At 35.1% G+C, this 21,477-nt stretch overlaps 1 protein-coding gene and 1 long non-coding RNA gene across 2 annotated transcripts in view; one reads left to right on the plus strand and one right to left on the minus strand.

Moving 5' to 3' along the window:
• The first annotated feature begins 203 nt into the window (after positions 1-203).
• The window catches only part of LOC131645010 (uncharacterized), a 29,405-nt gene continuing 8,131 nt past the window's right edge, over positions 204-21,477 (plus strand). Inside the window, exons 1-5 of the mRNA XM_058915672.1 lie at positions 204-401; positions 616-741; positions 994-1,065; positions 1,150-1,216; positions 20,259-20,394. The gene's annotated coding sequence lies outside the window, so the exon portion shown is untranslated. The remainder of the gene's footprint in view (positions 402-615; positions 742-993; positions 1,066-1,149; positions 1,217-20,258; positions 20,395-21,477) is intronic.
• LOC131645011 (uncharacterized) lies at positions 1,045-8,566 on the minus strand. Its single transcript, XR_009296844.1, has 3 exons — positions 8,323-8,566; positions 7,964-8,085; positions 1,045-5,447 (listed from the first exon to the last, which is right to left on the minus strand). It is a non-coding gene; the product is annotated as an uncharacterized LOC131645011 (long non-coding RNA).

Here is a 21,477-nt window from a genome sequence, read left to right on the forward strand (position 1 = left end):
AACTACAAAAAATGCGCTTGATTGCGGAGATTTGTTTGAGGAGGTTTTAAAAATTTCCCTCAAATTAATTTAAAAAGTAAGGATGACATTAATTGAGGCAAAACATGCTGTTTATCTGCGGCGGTTAAAAACCCCCGAAAAATTAAATAAAAATATAATAATTTTTTGTCTTAAAATATTGCATAAACAATTAGAATGAAAGACGTGTCAAAAGGAAAGAAAAGAGAAGAGGCAGCAGCTAACAACTTCTCCTAAAACTGATCTTTTCTCTGAAACTTCCATATATGACAACGCACATGAAGGAATGGGTGAAGATTCAATCACTATTTTATCTCTTTCACACGATAACTATTTGATCTCCTCATTTCAAGATTCATTCTATCTCCTTTGTCCAATCGTAGGTATTTATCTTTTTCAGAATGATATTTTGTGTTTGTTATTGAAGATAACCTTTTCCTTTCCCATCTTTATAATATTGATTGGTGTTGAGTTAGGTTTTTAGTTCTGATTTGGGGTTTTGAGTTTTGTGATTTGAAATTTTGGGATTTAGGGTTTTGATTTGGGGTTTCTGTTTCCTCAAAATTGATGTTGTCAAATTGTTATTTTGGATTATAGGTTGCTATTTGCTTGGTCAAATTTGATTTATCAGGTTCTTGATTTGAGTTTTAATGATTTTAAAGGGCCTGTATTTGAGCCTTTTGAGAGTTGCAAAGTACTGCAGCTATACATATATTTATGTGGGTAAGCTTTCTTTTACCTTATGGATGCAATTTATATGTAAAGTTTTAATATTCACATTATGGAATTCATATCTTTTATGTAGCAACTCAATCTTGCTAGAAATCAAATCACATAAATGGAAAGTCTCCCACAATTTCTCAATTTGGATGCAAGTTTTAAAAAAACTTGATCGGTTTTCTGATATTTTATTTACATTTTATTTTCTTGGTCTTCAACTTTATTTTCATTAACATTTGTATTTTCTATGCTTAGATTTTGTAGTTCCTCTTCGTAGCTCAAAATAAGTTGAAATCTATCCCTATGGCAAGTTAACCTTGACTCCAGGTTGTTTTGATGTATCAAGTATTGATCATATTGTGTGTGCTTATTTAACAATTTATTGAGTAACAATAAAGTAATCTGTTGCAGGTGTTAGCTGCCAGCAAAAACAGGATTTCGACACTTACAGGTTTTTACATATTTACCAATTCTTGAGGTTAGTTTGATATCATTTTTATTTGACATAACATAATCTTAAACAGTTGATCACATTTAGAACATTTATCAGAGTAAAATTTTTTCAAAAAAAAAAATTAAATAACCAGGTTTAAAAAAAATACAAAATAAAACCAGTTTTTCAGAAAATTTACCAAAGTGTTTAGGTTTGGCAGTACACCCTGGGATATGCGCCAAACCAAATGGCGCATTGGTATAAAATTTTGGTGAACGAGCGATACCATTTGGCACCTATGTGTTGATTTTTACACATAGGAGCCATTTGAAATGGCTCCTATGTGTTAGGGTTTTTAATATAAAAAATACCCCAATTCGTTTTATTTCGCGCAAAGTTTTCGATTCCGGTCTTCAATTTTCTCTCCGAATTTTTCAATAATGTCCGATATGCCGATTTCGTAAAATTGTCATTAACCCTAATTATGTTATTTAATGTTTATGTTATCGATTCCGGCGCTTAATAAAGTAGAGTTCATTGATTAAAAATATGTTACAAAGTCGATACATTATCGTAAAAATATGTTACAAAGTATATACATTATCGTAAAAATATGTTACAAAGTTAATTAAACATGCGATGAGGTTGTTCCACGACTAGGAATTTTCTTTTTATTGTGCCCTAGTTGACAACAAATGCTACATTTTCTTTCCATTTTGTCATGCACGTCCATTTCATTTCGAATACGAGAACTGTTGGGGAGACCCTTTTTCTTTCGTCGCATTGTGTCATTATGCTAAACTACCTCCCCATCATACTCAGGCCAGTAATCCTCCTTCGCTAACACTGGAAATATTACACTGTATACCTGGAGCAATGTCCCAGCCTTGTAAATTGGAGATAGTAGTGATAATGCGTCTCGGTGCACAAATGCACATGCTGCTATGACATGTGAGCAAGGCATACGAAATGCTTGAAACTTTCCACAGTCACACTAATGATCATCTAGTAGAACCCGATATTGTTGTCTCAACAATCCTTCATTGTGGTCAATTGTTTCTCGAACACTGAAGGTGCGGTTGAATCGATCGAAAGCAATTACATGATGGCTGTTGGCCTTCGCTGATTGTTCTTTTATAAATTTCATGCAACTCTCGCTGAATAGTTGACCTGATTCTCCAACAGCACTCCACATCTTACCTCTTGTTGAGAATAGCGAAGCCATCCTAAAGTAGGTTGCCTCCACCAGTGCAGTGATAGGAAGGTTTCAAATGCCCTTAAAAACACCATTCATGGATTCTACTAGATTTGTTGTCATATGGCCCCATCCCACGCCATTGTCGTAAGCCCTGGTCCATTTCTCCTTGGAAAGGTTATCAATCCAACTTCTCGCATCTGGATTTGATAATACAATTTCACTCCGATAATGTTGGAATGTAGGTTGAGTTAATGCATATCATGCATTGACCAGTGTTTTCCAGAGGTGTCTATCCTTAATCTCCCGCATGAAATTCTGGGCAATATGGAGAATACAGTATACATGTGTTGATGGTGGGTGTTTTCATCCGTTTGCTGGATTGTTGTAAGAACTTTCAATGGAAGCATGCCTATCAGAGATTAAACAAAGATCAGGTTGAAAAGCAACATATTCCCGGAGATTCCTTAGAAAGAAACTCCAACCCGCGGCAGTTTCATCTTCCATTATTGCGAGTGCTACTGGAAATATATTGTTGTTTCCATCTTGTGCAACATCCATCAACACGGTTCCTTTGTATTTACCATATAACCAAGTTCCATCAATTTGCAGTATTGGTTTTTTTTTTTTTGTACTGTAAACCCATACTTCAAATCGATGGAACATGGTTATACGGAAAATACAAGGGAACCATGCTGATGGCGGTTTCACGGGACAGAAACAACAATATATTTCCAGTTGCATTCACAATAGTTGAAGGTGAAACTGCCGCGGCTTGGAGTTTCTTTCTAAGGAATCTTCGAGAACATGTTGCTCCTCAGCCTGACCTCTGTTTAATCTCCGATAGGCACGCTTCCATTGAGAGTGCTTATAACAATCAAGCAAACAGATGGCATGACCCACCATCAACTCTTGTGTATTGTATTCGCCATATTGTCCAGAACTTCATGCGGGAGATCAAGGATAGGCAGCTCAGGAAGGCCCTGGTCAATGCTGGTTATGCATTAACCCAACATACATTCCAACATTATCAGAGTGAGATTGTATTGACAAATCCAGATGCGGGAACTTGGATAGATAACCTTTCCAGGGAGAAATGGACAAGGGCTTATGACAAAGGCGTGCGATGGGGCCACATGACGACAAATCTGGTAGAATCCATGAATGGAGTTTTCAAAGGCATTCATAGCCTTCCTATCACTGCACTGGTGGAGGCAACCTACTTTAGGATGGATTCGTAATTCTCAACGAGGGTTTGCCAAGACAAGAATATCGGGTTCTGCTAGACGACCATTGGTGCGACTGTGGAAAGTTTCAAGCTTTCCTTATGCCTTGCTCACATGTCATAGCGGCATGTGAGTTTGCGCACCGCGACGCAATATCAATACTATCTCCAATTTACATGGCTCAGACATTGCTCCGAGTTTACAGTGCTGCGTTTCCAGTGGTAGCCAAGGAGGATTACTGGTCTGAGTATGATGGGGAGGTAGTTTGGCATAATGACGCAATGCGGCGAAAGAAAAATGGTCGCCCCAATAGTACGCGAATTAGAACCGAAATGGACGTCCACGACAAAATGGAAAGAAAATGCAGCATTTGTCATCAGGTGGGGCATAATAAAAATAAATGTCCTAGTCGTGGTTCGACCTCGTCGCAAGTTTAATCTACTTTGTAATTTATTTTTACGACAATGTATCAATTTCGTTTACCATCTTTTGTAACCTTTTTTTAGTCTTTCATCAATAAAGTGTGCTTTATTAAAAAACCGAAATCGACAACGCAAACATTATTTAGGGTTAATAAGAACCATATGAAATCGGTTTATCGAACTTTTTTATGAAATTAAAATACCGGAATCAGAAACTGTGCGAAAAAAAACACAAAACGAATATTTTTTTTAAAAAAATACCCCAACACATAGGAGCCAAATGAAATGGCGCCTATGTGTTGCTTCATGCCCTAATGCGGAAAATGATTTGGCTAGCAACATTTTGCCCTAAAATTTTATTGTTTGCGCCAAATTGGTTGGCATATTGTAAACTAATGCGCCATATCATTTGGCGTGTGACACCCCAATTTTTAACAACAAGAGTGAATTAAAAAATGGATTATTTCGACAACTAAACTAGTTAATGGTTTTCCTTGTGAGAAATAGTGTCCCCCTTTTTTTTTATTTAAGCATATAGTGAATTTTATATTTAGATTGATTTTAAGAATTCATACTAGATTTTATAAAGGGAAATTAGTTAAACTAGATTAAAACTTAATAACCATACTAAGCATAAACTCGACATAGCGTCACAAGATATAAGTACGAATAGTGGTTAGGAAATACAACCCATAAAGTGATAGAATAAAAGTCCCCGGCAGACACTCACACAGGAGAACAACCCCAGGGAGAAAATCTCGAGCCACTCATATAGAAACCCGCCATTTAGTACTAAATGCTACTACCGTCTAGTCCCTAACTACGCTAATCTGAATCTATCGACATCCACAATACTCCCCTGCCCCAGCTCCACATAATCCCCTACAGGCGCTCGACAATGTATGATCGGAGCCATCCTCGTCGTTGTCATGCTCGGAGGGATCATAATCGTCATTGTCCTCTGCTCCATCTATATCATCCTCCAATGATGGCGCGTGTGTCGGATCAAGATGAGGTAACTCGCCCACGAGAAAAATGTCACGAGGAATCATCGAGGGTAGCCCTAATGACATCTCTAAGTCTAAGGGAGGCATAGGTATATCGTGAAAGAATGGCCCCCCTCCCATGACTGGGGTATATGCGGGTCCAGGTGGGGCTGGAGGGGGAATCAACAATCTGAAGCGGTCAATCACTCCATAGAGGAAGCTAGTAATGACCAAGGAAGCTGGGATCTGAAAGCTCATGGTCCTGCGGGAGTAGGTGGTCTTCGGATCCTGTCCTACGATGGTAGTAGTCTCTAACACGTTCCCGGAGAACGTGAGTCGTCTTGAGGCCGGGTCAAATCCCCAGGACGTGTCTGTCCATGCTTCAGGGAAAGTAAGTTCCGTCGTCCTCGACGGCGGCATCTCGTTGTATCCTGGGAGTGACATGATCTATTGGCATATTTCCCACACAAACCACTGAAAGGGTCATCAATCCAAAAATAACAAATATACAAGAGCGAAGAAACAAGCAAAAACAGAGGATACATTATACATGGCTAGAGATCTCATTCTAACACATGTATATACACATTTATAACAATAATACATATAGCATAATTAAGACTCATTCCTAATGCAATGTCTATATGTCGATGCATATGATTCCGGAATATCAATCCCTTCGCAAAGGGTCGTGGTATCGCTTTAAGATTTAGCACCACTAAGGTGATAGGTATCTACCCATCAATCAAACTCAATGATCCACATCGGGATAAGGTGGTTCCCTCTCGGACACACACCTCGTGCCACCTCTCCGGTGTGCACCTCGTGACTCCTCTCCGGTAGCCACGTAACCATGAAATGTATGTGCATACAATTCTCCATCTATGAATTTCAACATATGGGTAACATCCCCATATGTAATAACTTACCTCATGCATCAAAATTTCGTACAAATATATTTATATAACATTTACCCACCTTCACAAGTATTCACCTTCAAAATAAACACGTAAGCAGATACATGTCATTTTTTTTTGAGAGAAATATATAAAATAGAGAGATGCCCTTACAAATACAACTTTCGTGGGAAATGAAATTTCGTTAGAATCTGTTGGTCGTACTTGCACCTTAGATGGAAGTGTGTAGTTGGAGATTATTGTACAATTTGAAAACATACAGATACCTCATAGCGTTATGTACCATCTTGGCAATAGTCATATCAGTAAAAATTTCTACACGTTGTTATTACGATATGATACAATATTACTTGCCGACATAAAATCATCATTAGCCATCACTTCATAATTTAATTACTTTCATCATCATTATTCATCCCTAGAAGTATATATTTTTCCCGGCAATATTTTGTTTTGTTTTACATTATAAGTGCAACTTCCGGTGTTACGTGACACTGATAAAAATGTCCGAAATAATTTTTGTCGATACTGAACCATTTTTTCCGATTATTCTATACTGCAATATATATATATATATATATATATATATATATATATATATATATATATATATATATATATATATATATATATATATATATATATATATATATATATATATATATATATATATATATAAGAATATATGTTGAGAAATAATAAAAGTTTATTATTTTTATTATTATTATCTTTTTACTATTCTATCGAAATTATTTTATGGTTCAAAGTTTAATAAAAAAAAAATTGTTTTAAAAAATTAAAGCGGCTAATTTTACCGAACATTAAAGAGACTGAATTCGAGATTTTTAAGAAACTTATGTCTTGAACTACTAATGAAATAAAATTCTAAGATTTTAATAGTATAAATACTATTTAACTATATATTTGATCAAAAATATATTATAGAGGTGCGAATATACTATAATTTTAAAATATTAATTTATTTATAAAATTACGGGTCTTACATGGCGCATACACCTTTACAGAGTTCCAAACCTAGACACTTTGGTAAATAATCTGAAAACTTGATTTTTTTTTTTTTGTATTTTTTATTAAAAACATGGTTATTTAAAAAAAAAATCTTTTGATGTTACGTGATACTGTTAAAAATATTTTATATAATTTTTACTGATAAGAAGACTTTTCCCCCATCATTCTATACTATATTACAAAAATATCGACTGAAAAAATTAAAATTTAATTAATATTATTTTTTATTAATCTATAAAAAATTATCTTGTAATTCTATAGTTGAAAACTCGTTACAGATAGAGTTTTTAAAATTTTACGCGGAAAAAACTATCGCCTATTAGAGAAATTAGAAATTAGTTCAGATCAAAAAAGTATTTTTATTATATAATCCTATTATAAATAATTTTGTGATTCTACAATTAGAATTTCTTTAGAAACATTGTTTCACAAATTAATACAGCCAATTTACTGACCATTTGAAATCCAGATTTTTTTTTTATAAATTTATCATGGATCACTTTGGTAAACAAATCTAAAATTTTTCAATATAACTCAAACATACTAATATAAATACTATTTAATTTTATATCATATTATAATTTATTATAGATGTGTTAATACACTATATTATATTTAAAATATTTATTTATTTTTAAAACTATAGGTTAGCCTTCTAATATCCAAATTTAATATTAAAATTATTTAAGTACTTAGGTTCATCCCTCAAATAAAAGCAGAAATTATAATTTTCAATTTTCCTCCTTCAAATTTGGGAGGAAAAATCACTCGATATTTATTAATTTTTTTTTAGGAAATTGTTATTGTAAGGGAATTTATCTCCGGCAAATATATTTTTTTTATACAAGAAATTTTGTCTTTGGCATAAAACCTAGATAGTAACTTTTGTCTTTTTGTAGTGATAGAAAGAGTGTTCATGGCTTGTCATGAGCTGCAATTTTTTATTTAAAGTATAAGTCTTATTGAAATGCTAGAAAATAATATAATATAGTAATTTGTTAGAATAAATTAGAATACCTTAACGCAGTGCAGTTTAATCAAAGAAATCAAAGTTGCTATAAAAGCAAACCAATGGGTCAAAATAATCACTTGCCGTCCTCTTAATAGTTTCTACGACTCCAAAATTTAGAACACTTGAACTGAAAATGGCAAAATAATCACATGTTAGAAAATGGATTAATATAAAATAAAAATAAATTTTAACTTAACATAAAGAAACTTGGACTCAAGTTCAGAAGCAAAAATCGGTTTAGAGTTTTGTTGTAAGGGTTGCACCCCTAGTGCGATATCTTATAACTTGCTTATTGAAAAAAAAAAAGTTCAAAAGCAAAAAAAGATTGATAAAGTTGAGGGATAAAATGCACCATACTACTTACAGTATTATCAACTATAAAGTGATTATAGAAAAGCAATAGGGAGAGAGAGATCAGATATGAGATTGTGAAGAAGAAGAAGTGAAGCTACATGAGATGACAGATAATGGATATATATTGTAATTGTGTTTTCTTCGGTTACTATTTAAGATGTGGTGAGAGTGTATTAACTTTGGCAAGTAGTTGGTGCTATTTAGAATCGAGTGATGGGATCTCTCAAGTCCTTTATGGTTCCCTTTTCCTATTCATTCACATGCACACTTAACCTATGTTGATACAATGAAAGATAGTTGCCGACATATTTATTAAAGTGGCTACACGCATTAGCACAATAAATAAAAGCAAAATGACATACATGTGTCAGTCTATATTAATATATGCTGGTAAAAGAAAATTGATACTTCATCTATCGTCTCATTGTTAGAAAGAAAAATAAAAACAAAATGTACACTTTTTTAATTGAGTTGATTATGAAATATACAGTAATTTATTTTTAAATATACTTCTACAAAAATAAATTGAACCTAAAATTAAGTATATAAAACGTGTTTTGAATAAAAATTATTAATTTTGTACTTGTCAAAAAAAAAGTTACAAATGCGTGGTACTTAGATATTTAAAAAAATATTGTGGTTTAAAATCTACCTTGCGGTGATGAAAAACAGTATTTTGAGGTGATTGCGATAAGGAGATAGTAACCTCGCGTGAGATGAGAAACTTTGTATTTTTAAGATATTTTGTGTGTATATTTGAGTTGCTTCTCATGCTATGGATGAGGTATTTATATAGACCAATAGATTTGTAGTTAAGGTTTCTCAAGAATGACAACCGCCCACCTAGTCATGATAGTGGACCGTTGAATCCATATTTTCTAGTGTAATAATCAAAAAGTACAGGTATGTGTGGTATTCCTACAAAGGTCGAGGATACTCAAGGGCCTTGGTAGGTTTATAACACTTAGGCTGGTTAGGGCCAGCCCGCAGCGGCGTGAGGCCATGTATGGTGATGTTTATGGTGTCTATGATTATAAGAGAGACCGGGTCACGTGAGGTGAGAGGCTCTGTATTATGCGATATAATCGTCAAGTTATGATTTGTCTCTTCTCCATCAAGGTAGAGGTATATATACATGCTCTTAGGCCTGAGGTTTAGTAAACCCTAAAGTGGTAACTATAGCCCCTTGATTAGGGGAGACTGTTGACCACTTATTATCAAGTGAATCGTGGAATGACTCATTTTGATATGACTTAGAGAGGAGATAACAACATTATACATAACATTTGTCCCAAGGGCGAGAACCAATACAATGTAAAGGTAGCGCCCGGACAACGCCTTATTGGGCGAGGATTCTAGAGTCGCCTCTATTTAGGACTCTCACAAATATAACACTATACAGCCCCTCATGCATGAAAGCTTGTAAAAGGGCGAAGTGTTTTAAGGCTTATCTCAACATCTGCCCTGAGGGGAGGCGAGTTCCTCAACTGAAGGTCACATGTTGAAGCAAGGTGAGTCCCTCGATATGAGGGAAAGTCCCTCAACTGAAGGCCGTCTATTGAAGGAAGGTGAGTCCCTTAGCTTAGGGCGAGTCCCTCCTTCTAGCTAGGTGTTTCCTGGATAGCCATGTGGTATTGGGATATGCCAAGTTCTTTTGATTGATCTCTGAGACGTCAAAACGTCAATCAATTTTGAAAGATTGAGTGCTTTAGTGAAAAAGATTGTGGGTAGCATTTAATATGCAACTCATGATAGCATTCTTAGGAAAACCAATTTGGCCTCTTTTTCTTACACGGGTCTTCCATGTATACCAAATTTTCAACTCCTCGCGGAAGTTATCCCATTTGGTTGATATATTGCTTATGTTATTGGATTCCTATAAGGAGATTGATACATTACCCTGGAAAATCCTTTTCGCTTCTCCCTCTTTTTTTCTATTTTTCCTCTTCCAAAAAAAGACATTGGTCTAATATAACTTTGGAGGAGGAAATAAGAGGAGGGTGAAAATTCATTTCTCTTCCTATGGCAAAAACACAACCATCTCTGCTTTTACACCCGAAGTAAAAATGGGTAAGAACATAAAGCATATTTATGCTCGAGACATTGTATCCTTATACTCCAATTCTAACATGGTCAGCTGGTTCAGCCACGACATTAGGTTTTTCAATACAAGACGTGAGGAGGATGAGATATTGGAGCCCTGTTTAGAAATAGAGATGGCCAATATTGACACCTCTGGTGAGCAATTTGTCCCTTACATCTCTGTTCACATACTTGTTATTTACAAGTTGGTAGTCTTGGTCCCTTTTTCTTCTTTTGAGTTAGATTTCATCACGACTGTCAATTTCACCCCCCTCTCATATCACCCCTAGCATATGGAGTATGCTAATGGCTTTCTAGATAATATGTTGTAATCTAGGTGTCCCCCCCTATTATCTAGGTGTTCCTCTCTTTCTTTATCGCATAAATTCTTCCTAATAATGATTGGTAACATTATGCTCCCTACAAGGCAGGTGCTTGATAAATTCTGTGTGATCCCTTATGAGGATTGGAAAGATAGGCCGGTGCGAGTGAGAGAGTGGGGCAATGCCTCTCCAATGAATACAGGGGCGAGGGGTAGCCTATTTGTTCCTATATCGTGGATGCCAGATCCTCGGCTTATCAAAGGGGTGGATCCAAGTGTTCTTTCCCTTATTGACCAAGAGGTGATTCAGATTTTGAAATGCTTCAGGACTCTGAACTCTTGTACTCTAATCATCCAGGATAGTAAAGACATTGATGGGGTAAAGAAGTACTTGAGTATGCTTTATAGTATGGAAGAATACCTTTTAATCTGATCCACTACTTATTATCTTATATGCTCTAATATCGTTCCTTTTTGTAGAGGATATGGATGAAACTTCTCCCGATAAGAGAATATAGCGCTTGATTCAGATGAAAGCTACACACTCGCGAGCAGTTTTCCCCCCATACCTCATCGAGGGTTTGAATCCTTATATAGGGAAACGATAGTGCGAGACATCTATACGGTTAAGGCTCGCACCACCACCCCAATTCCCAGGTGTTTCCAAGTGTTTTTAGTGAATAATCACGAGTTTACCTTGCTTGTGAGATTAACTCGAAAAATCTCGAGAGAAATCTCTACAAAACACGTGTACAAGAAAATGTGTGTGCAGATTGAATGTAAAGGTTTGAATGAAGACAAAGTGAACACAAACTTTAATAACAAAAAGGTTTGAATGAAAGTAATAAGAAAATAGTACAATAAATGAAATTAAACAAAGTGTTTCATCTAAGGAAGCATAAAAACAATGAAAAGAAGGGACACATGCTCCTACATGTTCCTCACAAACGGTTTCGCTCTTTGACTCAGGTTCTCCAGTTCTATAGGGAATTTTTTGAATTTTTTACCCTGATTACATTTCATGAGTTTGCTATTTATACTAGTCTAAAGATAACTGTCTCTGATAGCTATACCATTAGAAGGAAGAGACGTATCAAGAATATGAAGTTTAATCTTCTGAAGTGTTTCCATGTCGTCGGGCTTTGTAAAAGCTGAAAACCCATTATCCCATGTTTGTAACTGCTCCAAGAACCTAAATGCCTCTCAATAATATATGATTTATCACTCGTCGAAGCATCTCGTCTTTTGACTGATCCTTATACTTAGAAAGTATACGAAGTCTTGGCCAACTGGTGACTCTGTTGAAATTAATCATTCTGTCGAAATCCTTTTCAAGATTTTAGACATTTTTAGAGGAGAAAGTGATCTTAACCTTGTGTATTTGTTCTTGATATTTTTCCAAACCATTTATCACCATGCTAGTCGAAGCTCCTTTCGTCAACGTGGTTGCTCCTGTCGAGGCCTATCATTAAATGCTTCCTAATATTCAGCATTTCCTCACCGCAAATTGTAACACCCTTCTAAACCCCGCGGAAATTAAATAAATAATCAGAGTAAAAACATAAACACGAGGGTGCCACAATTATTTAAAACAAATAAACCAACTATGGTCAAAAGTCATGCTTCATTAGGAAACGATTTACCAACATAATCATGTTTATCACAGCGGAATAAGAAAAACATCGTCAATACAACCAAATGGAAATATAATACAACACCAAATAAAATAGGGTAATCTCATAAAACTCTAAAACTATCGTTCCCCAGTGTTACAAGATCAGAGCATGACCGACTCAACCCAACATAAACGGATAAACTCTACGAGTCATCCTCACCGAGCACTAATGTTGCTACTCCTCAATCTGAAAATGACAACATGTAAGGGTGAGTCTCATTCACAGTTAGTAAATATTATGCAATTCATAAGCAACAAGCATCATAATATACCGTTCACCCAATTATACATATTCACATTCACATCTATTATTCATCAATTCGTACAATAATAGATTACAACACATAACACAGAAATCCATATAATCACGAAATGACAAAATGCATATGACACAACTGACACTATGCATGTGGTACCAATAATCCATGGAATCAATCCACCTGACCGATCTACGCCTCATCGAGATACGGCCCACCGACACAATTTCCGCACAATGGGAAATATGTCCACCATCGATCCAAACATCACCGGGATCCATCACCGAATGCATATGAATGAATGTACACATATACCATACTTAAAAACATCACCGATCCGATGCACCGCATAGTCTCATCATAACTCACCATTTTCATCACTGAATAAGTATGTACACGCTGCACAATCATTCAATTATTCACATATATTTACATCAAATATATCATTCAATCATCACCGTCATATTACCACAACAATCATGATAATAGTCACAACAAATCTATCACCGCATCAACACATTGTCACATTCAAGAATATATGCACACAATGTTACATTCAATCATACATGTCCACATATAACATATAATCATCACATTAATAATAATAACGGTTCATTCACCATCACACTAAAACATTGTCATGTTTACACAATTCCACATACGCACAATGTATATCACCGAAGCAATTAAATAATCTTTTTAAAAATAATTCGGGCCATCACCCATCTCACCAATTCATCATATAAAATATTTAATTTGCTTCACAACGCCCAAAACGGCACTAAGAAAGGATACGTGGATCAAAAGATACGCTATTCTAAAGTATTGGGAAAATTCTACACAGCAGGGTTCGCTTAGTGACGCGAGGCATAAGCGAATTCCTTCAGACCTCCGCTCAGCGAACCTCTAGCGACGTTAGACAGAAGCTAACCAGGTCGGGTCCTCCGCTCAGCGGACCCCCCTCCGCTCAGCGGACCTGCGATTTTACCAATTCTCAGGTCTGCGACTGACCTGCGATTTCACACCCTTTTCACCCAAAAACGATTCCAGACATCATATCCAGGTACACAAACATCGAATTTATCATCATACATCATCATACCTCAAAAATAACGCATTATAACCATTAATCATACAATTTCATCAATTCAATCCAAATCATAACATCCTAACCTAACAATCCCAATATCCAATTGAATCAAACCATACATCAATCTACCTATTACCTAAGACCACATAAGAGATACTGAAAGGAAGAGTCCCCCCTTACCTCGATTCACGGTTGGATTCTATTTCTCTTCACATTCTCTCTACGCATTCCTCCATGTTCTTCGTGCTCTAGCTCTCTCCCTCTGCCTCTTCTCAAAACTTTGATCGTACATAATGAATCCCTCTTTCCTCCTTTCTCTTTTCACCCCTAGGACCCCTAATATGGTCTTCCCATATTGCCCTCACTTACTCTTCACAAATGACCACTCTTACCCTTAATATCTCTAACACTGATATTAATTTATTTTACTAATTAAAATAATTCCACTTATTATTCTAATTATTCTAAAATACGCCAAAATTTATCGATGCGCATAAGCCTCACGCAAACCACCACGACATCAGATGAATCACCAAGACATCACATAAGTCATCATAATCTCAAACATCTCAGATCATCACAAACCATAATAAGGACTCAATATATCATCACATTTTCAATACTTCACAATAACTCATAGATTCACGCTAAAATAATTAAATAAATAATTAGTCTAGAATTTGGGGTGTTACACGAATTACTTTGACTTTTTAGTTGGAATTTCCAGGCAAACAGATACCCCCCCAAAAATGCCATTTTTGATCATACGTGGCATATTGAAGAAAGTGGAAATTTTTGTAACCCTTCAACATTATTCCAATCGTCTATACACATCACATCAAGTAGACGTTTTTAATCATAATGGAAACTTTCTACCAAACTGTCACGTCATAGACGTGCATACGGTTGATCATGATGATCTCCAATTTCCTAGGAAATTAAAGAGCCACTAACTTAAATAAAATTAACTAAAAACATAATTCAATTTCATTTTTCATCTTTTCCTATAACCCTTGATTCCAAGTTTCAATCTGAACATGATACGTGTCCACATTTTGGAGGGAAAAACTAAAAAGTTTTATCTATCTTGGCTATTTAAACGCTTTCTATTCTACTCCCTTCCTTTCCACCATTTCCTTCTCTGAGAAAAGAAAAACCAATGAGTTTTATGTAATTCCTACAATCTCTTCCACCTATTTTCTTCCCAAACAAACTTTTTAGGATCAACAATGGCTCCCAAAAGCACAAATAGAAATGCTCCACATCCTCCTTTTTCCTTTTGCATTGAAGAAGCCTCGCTCCTGGATGATCGCATGTATGTTCTAGAGCCTTCCATGGATGATGAGAAAAGAAAGGTTTGGTATTCTGATGTACAAATACCATATTTCATTTCAGGTATTGGTTATGCTTTCATGGATGCTCTTCCTTGGCGTGTTAAAAAACCTTACCATCTGAAGCGTTTCTTCCCCGGCTACCCAAGATGCAAACCCTTGTTTTTCTACGACCAACCCTTTGAATTTAGCTTCTTTTAAAATAAGGTTTTTAGGCCATCTCCTCCTATTGGCAATGACCCAACAGATATCAAGTGGCTGGACAAGTTTGAATAGAAAAATAAATTTATATGGCAAGACCAAGGTATTTTTTACCTGATACAACTCTCAAGAGTTATCCCTAGGTACAATCTCCACATGCTTCTTGCTGCCATGTGCTTTTGGGAAACCACCACCAACACTTTTCATCTTTCCTGTGGGATGGTAACTCCTACATTTTATCGACGTTAGTGCTATTGTCATCCTTCAACCAACTTGAGAGGCTTTTGAGCCTTAAACAATCACCAAGACTAAACCTGAATTTGTTTTCGACAAAATTGCATACAACATATTCTTTGAAGATCATTGTGCTTTGATAAAGATTGTGGGAGACCATGAACACATAGTCTTTCGTATTTTTTTCTTTCCCACTATGTTTTCTATTCTCGCTCCATCCAAGTGGCCACATACATCGTACCTCTGGCCACCCAACTTCATGAGAGGAGGAAGGTTTCCTCAGCAAACTACTTTTATACGGTCTTTATAAATCTTTAGGGTTGGCGGCTCGCGACCTCATGAAATGAAAAAAGTCCCGAAAGTCTCTAGATGGGTTGCCTCATCAGGCTCCTGCAGTTGTGGCTCAATGACACTTGCGAACCCCATCTTAAAAACAAAATTTTGACCAACACAAAAGTAGGTATTGAAGGAATGAGACTTGCTCAACTCACTCCACATGATGACAAAGTTGCCTCTTATGAGAATTTTGAGAAGTATTTTTGACATGTTTTACAAGTGTAAAACATTTGTTTCGACTATGGCACCATTTGCAAGTCGACAGTATGGACCCGCTTGGTTCAGGATGTCACTTCCAAATCTTTCACTATAGTCCTTGGAAATTTTTACTGTAGTCTTATGGTGGGCATAAAAATTCACGTAAGTAAACATAATAAAATTAAAGTGAGTGAGTTACTCTATAGAATTCTCTTGAAAGAATCCAAGAGTACTCTAAAATGTTATTAAGATAAAGTACATAGTTTTGTCATACCCCAAATTTGTCTTATCCTTTCACTCAATTTATTGACTTATGATTCTCACACTCATTTGGATAATCCTCCATTAGGTCATTAGCATTCATGCATTCCCTAAATAATAAGGCTTGGTATTTGGATCAATGATCATGGTGAGTAGGGTTTCACATAATGATTAGTGTTTCACATTATTAGGGTTTATCCCTTGTTCATTATTATCATATGGATCTTCTACAACTATGTATATTTAAGGCTAATCGGATATATTTTGCTTTAAACAGGGAAATTAAAACGGGGAATAAAATTTATTTTAAGAAAATTTAATAAAAATGAGACCAAAATATATAATTTCCAACGTTCGTTTAGGACTCAATAAATAATGGCACTTTTGTTTTGGATTAAAATAATTTTCGGAGGAGGTATTAAATTAAAACACTGCTCACTTTCGTGCAGCCCGTGTCATGTTTCGAAACCGTAAATGTCATGATGTCGCTCCACTAAATACAATTTCGAAACAAGTTTTTGAAAACAAATAAGTCCTAATTAATTACTAAAACGCTTTTGCCGTTTTTAGAAATTAAATCCAATTTTTATTACTTGCATCATTATCTTTTGAAATTTAAAAATTTTATATTTAATTATTCTCATTTCAAAAAATTCTAAAATTTGGTAAATAAATATTTTACAGTATTCTAAACATGTATGAGAAAACTTATTCAAAAATTTAAAAGTTAAAGGGTATTTAAACAATTTTCAAAATTTTAGAAAATAGCAGAGACTAAAACTGCATGCATAAAAATTCTGTATGGACTAAAATATGTCTTTTTTTAATAGGAACTAAAAATTAAAATTTGAGATATTTATAAGGACCAAAAATAAAATTTAACCCAAAAGAGTTAGAGAATTTCTTCACCCACCTCCCAACCTTCTTGGCCACCTCCGGTGAATTTACCACAATACCCCTTGTTTCGGAAGTTCATTTCCGAAACGGTACTTTTTTTTTGGAAAAAAGGTGTTTTCGGAAATGAACTTTCGAAAACGTGTTTTTTTTAATATAAAATATTGATTTCGGAGATGCATCTCCGAAATAAAGTCACTTTTCAGAAAATGTGGTGTTTCGGAAGTTCATCTCCGAGCGCACCCCCCTTGGAGGAATTCGGAAATGCACTTCCGAAAATAGGTCTGGACAGAAGAAAATGAACAATTCGCTTTATTTAATCGGGTGAAAATTACAACGATAATATTACATAAAATTAAAGTTACATATTGTTAAACACGGGTAGGTGGGGATGAGAGAGTGGTGGGGAGAAAAAAAGGCTTCCAAATTTCAAAAGGTTTATTTATTATTTTAATAAAAATACGTACAACTGAAAGTAACAAATGACGGAGGAGGTGTAACCGGAGCCGAAACATATGACGGAGGAGGTGGATGTCCGGAGGAAGAAGACCCGGAGGTACGTCCACCGCGAGACAAAGGAGCCAATCAATGTAAGCTATAATTTATCATTATCATCAGGGGACGTCATTACAAAAAATTGGAAAAAAAATCTTATTATTTTTAATCTTGATTTTTTAGAAATGACCTCCCCAGATGATAATCATAAACTATAGCTTACATTGATTGGCTACTTTGTCTCGTGGTGGACGTATCTCCAGTTCTACTTCCTCCAGACATCCACCTCATCCGTCATATGTTCCGACCCCGGTTACCACTTCCAAAAACTAACATGATAAATCCAATACAAATACACTGTGCGATACAATCCGAAATCAGAACAAAACAAAACAAAAACATGTTATTCTGCCCGACGAGCGTTACAAAATACACATCAAACAAAAAAAAAAACACGTTATTCTTCCCGACGAGCGAACTCCTCCGAATGAAGATAATTATACCAATCCTCATCCCACTCAGTCTCAGAACCATCAGCGTTGATCACGACTCTCACGCCTGAAGATTGAGCTTGAGCATCCGGGCCCCGGGCCCCCTGGGAACGAGAAGTAGAGCCGGTCGAAACCTTCTTCTTCTCCTTCACCTCCTTCACCTCCTTCACCTCTTTCACCTCTTTCTTTGAAGAATCCTTTCTTCCCCCCTTAGCGCCCTCTCTAGAAGACATGTTCCTGTAAACAATTGAAATCGATTAATATGCGAGACAAAATAAAAAACAAAAAAATTTGAACTTCTGATACATTTCGGAAGTTCATTTCCGAAAACTAGGATGGAGGTGTTTTCGGAAATGAACTTCCGAAACACCCCTGCGATGGAGTTTTCTGCAACTTCCATGGCAGACCCCTAAACCAAACTTCAAACCAAATCAAAATGCTTCTAAACAACCTAAATACTACTAACAACCTAACCATATATCATTTATGCAATTAAAACCCTAAATAACATGCATTTGAATAATAGATCTAAAAATTTCAAAACTTACAAAGTGTTAGGATTGAGGGCTTTTGAATGTTGTTTAGCAGTGTGATTGGAGCCTTGATGCAGCTTTGGAATTCTGTTTGCACAAATTCTCGCCTCTGCCACTTTTTGTTTTGATTTAGGGTAAATGATTGGGGGAGGGGGAGTGTTTTGATAAATCTGCAGAAATCGCAGTATTTCGGAAGTGAACTTCCGAAATAATTGTTTCGGAAATGAACTTCCGAAGTAAGTCAGTTTTTTTAAAAAAACACGCTTTCGGAAATGAACTTCCGAAGCAGGGGTAGTTTTGGTTTTTCGCAGGAGGTGACCACCCATAGGGAGGTGGGTAAAGAAATTTTCAAGAGTTAAATGCTAAAGAACATCATCAAGAAACAGTTCCATCTGCTAAAAACTTTCCTATGATTTTGTTCTTTGCTGTTTCATTTTCTCTCTAAGACCAAATTTTTAATATTAAGTGGGTCATTCTTATAGTACTAAGGTTATACTCACATTAAATTAAAACTTATTTCTCAAACTTCATATGTTTTTGAAACCCCTTATGAAATTACTTTGGATTGAGCCAAAATATTTTAAATCAAAGTATAAATGATTAGGAAGCTTATTTGATCGATTATATAGTGAAATTTGACCTATAATAGATTATGGTACTTGTATAACTGATTATGAGGTGAACATGCTTACTAATCAATTATGGAAGTCTTATAATTGATTATGTTTCATATTCGGCAAAAATATTCCATTTTTTGCTAGGTTATAATCAATTATAGCCACAACATAATTGATCATGATGCGAATTCGGACCTTTCAAATTTCATTTTTTTTTAAATGTTTAGTATAAAAGGAAGACTTGTGTTAACTTTAAAAAATACAATGATTTTGAAAGTAGTAAAAAGTGATTGTTCCACAGAGAAGCGTTCGAATTACTAAATTCTCCTTTTACTTCTTAGTAACCAGTTCAAAAAATATAGAATAATTTATTCATGAGATACATCTTCTCCTCTTTCATTGTAAAAAGTTTGAACTTTAACTTGCCATCTACTTGAAAAGCAAAAATGCTCCAACTCAATGAGCTGGAAGAGCATAGATTGTCCTCATATGAAAATGCCGAGTTATAAAAGGAAAAAACCAAAACATGGCATGACAGAATGTCATAAAAAGGAATTAGTAGAAGGCCAACAAGTTCTCTTGTTTAACTCAAGATTAAAACTATTCCTAAGCAAACTGAAGTCAAGATGGTCAAGCCCCTTCAAACTTTTGAAAATTTATCCACATGGGGTTGTATACCTTTTTAGTGAAAAAATGAAGAATGAGTTTAAAGTTAATGGTCAAAGAGTGAAAAATTATTTTGCTGATCCCTTAAACAACACAAGGATCACCATGAACTTGAATGATTAATAGCTCTTATTTTAAATCGGGCTATAAAACTCTAAAATAGGACTATGGGGAGGCAATCCAGCTTAATAAATTTGTGCTTTTATTTTAATTAGTTAAAATGATGAAGTTGAAAACTGGTGGAATTCTGACACCTTTTAAAGTTGTGTGTCATGACAATAACATGTTATAGAAATGGAAAGTGGGAGGTTGAAAGAAGATGAAAAGTTTTGGAGCAAGAGAAAGATGGGGTACAAATTGAAACCAACAAGAAAAAGCAACAGGCTTCAGGCCTGGCTGGTAATTCCAACCAATCATTCTACTTTCTGCAAAAATATTCTCTTATGTTTTTTAATGTGTCGGAACTCATCAGACTGACAGTGAGGACATTGTCCTTACTTTAAGTTTAGGTGTGAAGGAACCTATATTTAGTTTTATTTTCCAATATATATATATATATATATATATATATATATATATATATATATATATATATATATAAAATTAAAAATTAAAAAAGGAAATAAGAAGAAAATTACTTAACTTCATCTCAAAAATAGTTGAATTTCTAAGAACATATTAGACTTCTAATTGGACTTCCAACAATATTGGAAACAAGGTCTTGATAATAATCAATGCACCTACTTGTGACTTTTTTATAAACCCTATTGCGCCTGAAGAAGTCACAAAAGTAGTTAGCCTTTTCAGAAGTTTGAATTGTTCTAAATTATGGAATAAGATCTATTGTAGGATTTAGTTCATGGGAACACTAATAAATAAGGCTAGCACAAGGACCTACTGCATTTACAAAGACATGCTAATTTCCCGGGTGATTATTAATATAAATTCAATGTAAATTTTTTAAAATAATAAACATACAATTAGGATGTCACATTTTCAAACATATAAACTTGCTCAATTATTTATAGATACATAAACTTGCTCAATTATTTATAAACATATCAATGTAAACAATAATGCAATGCAATGAGACCGACTCACAGACTCAATACATGTGGTACCAATATCACTCCCGAATCCACGCTATCTAGAACCAAAGCCACCATTAATCGCGAACAATTTGGTTCACATTTCTCCTGATCCACGCCATCTTGGATCAGAGCCAACCAATATCGTGAATAATATGATTCACATCACTCTCTGATCCATGCCATCTAGAATCAGGTCCAACAACTGAACTAAAGTCCACAACACGACATGCATGCGAGACAATCATGCAACAAACACAACACATTGATGTCTACATCCATCAATGTAACACGCCAATACAGGCAACCTATTGTCCATACACTCAACATACAATTTTATACAACTCAACAAAAGCATACAACATCATCACACATAGCAACATACACACATCTA

This window comes from Vicia villosa, linkage group LG1 (genome assembly GCF_029867415.1).
Source record: "Vicia villosa cultivar HV-30 ecotype Madison, WI linkage group LG1, Vvil1.0, whole genome shotgun sequence".
In the NCBI taxonomy this organism is placed as follows: Eukaryota; Viridiplantae; Streptophyta; class Magnoliopsida; order Fabales; family Fabaceae; genus Vicia; species Vicia villosa.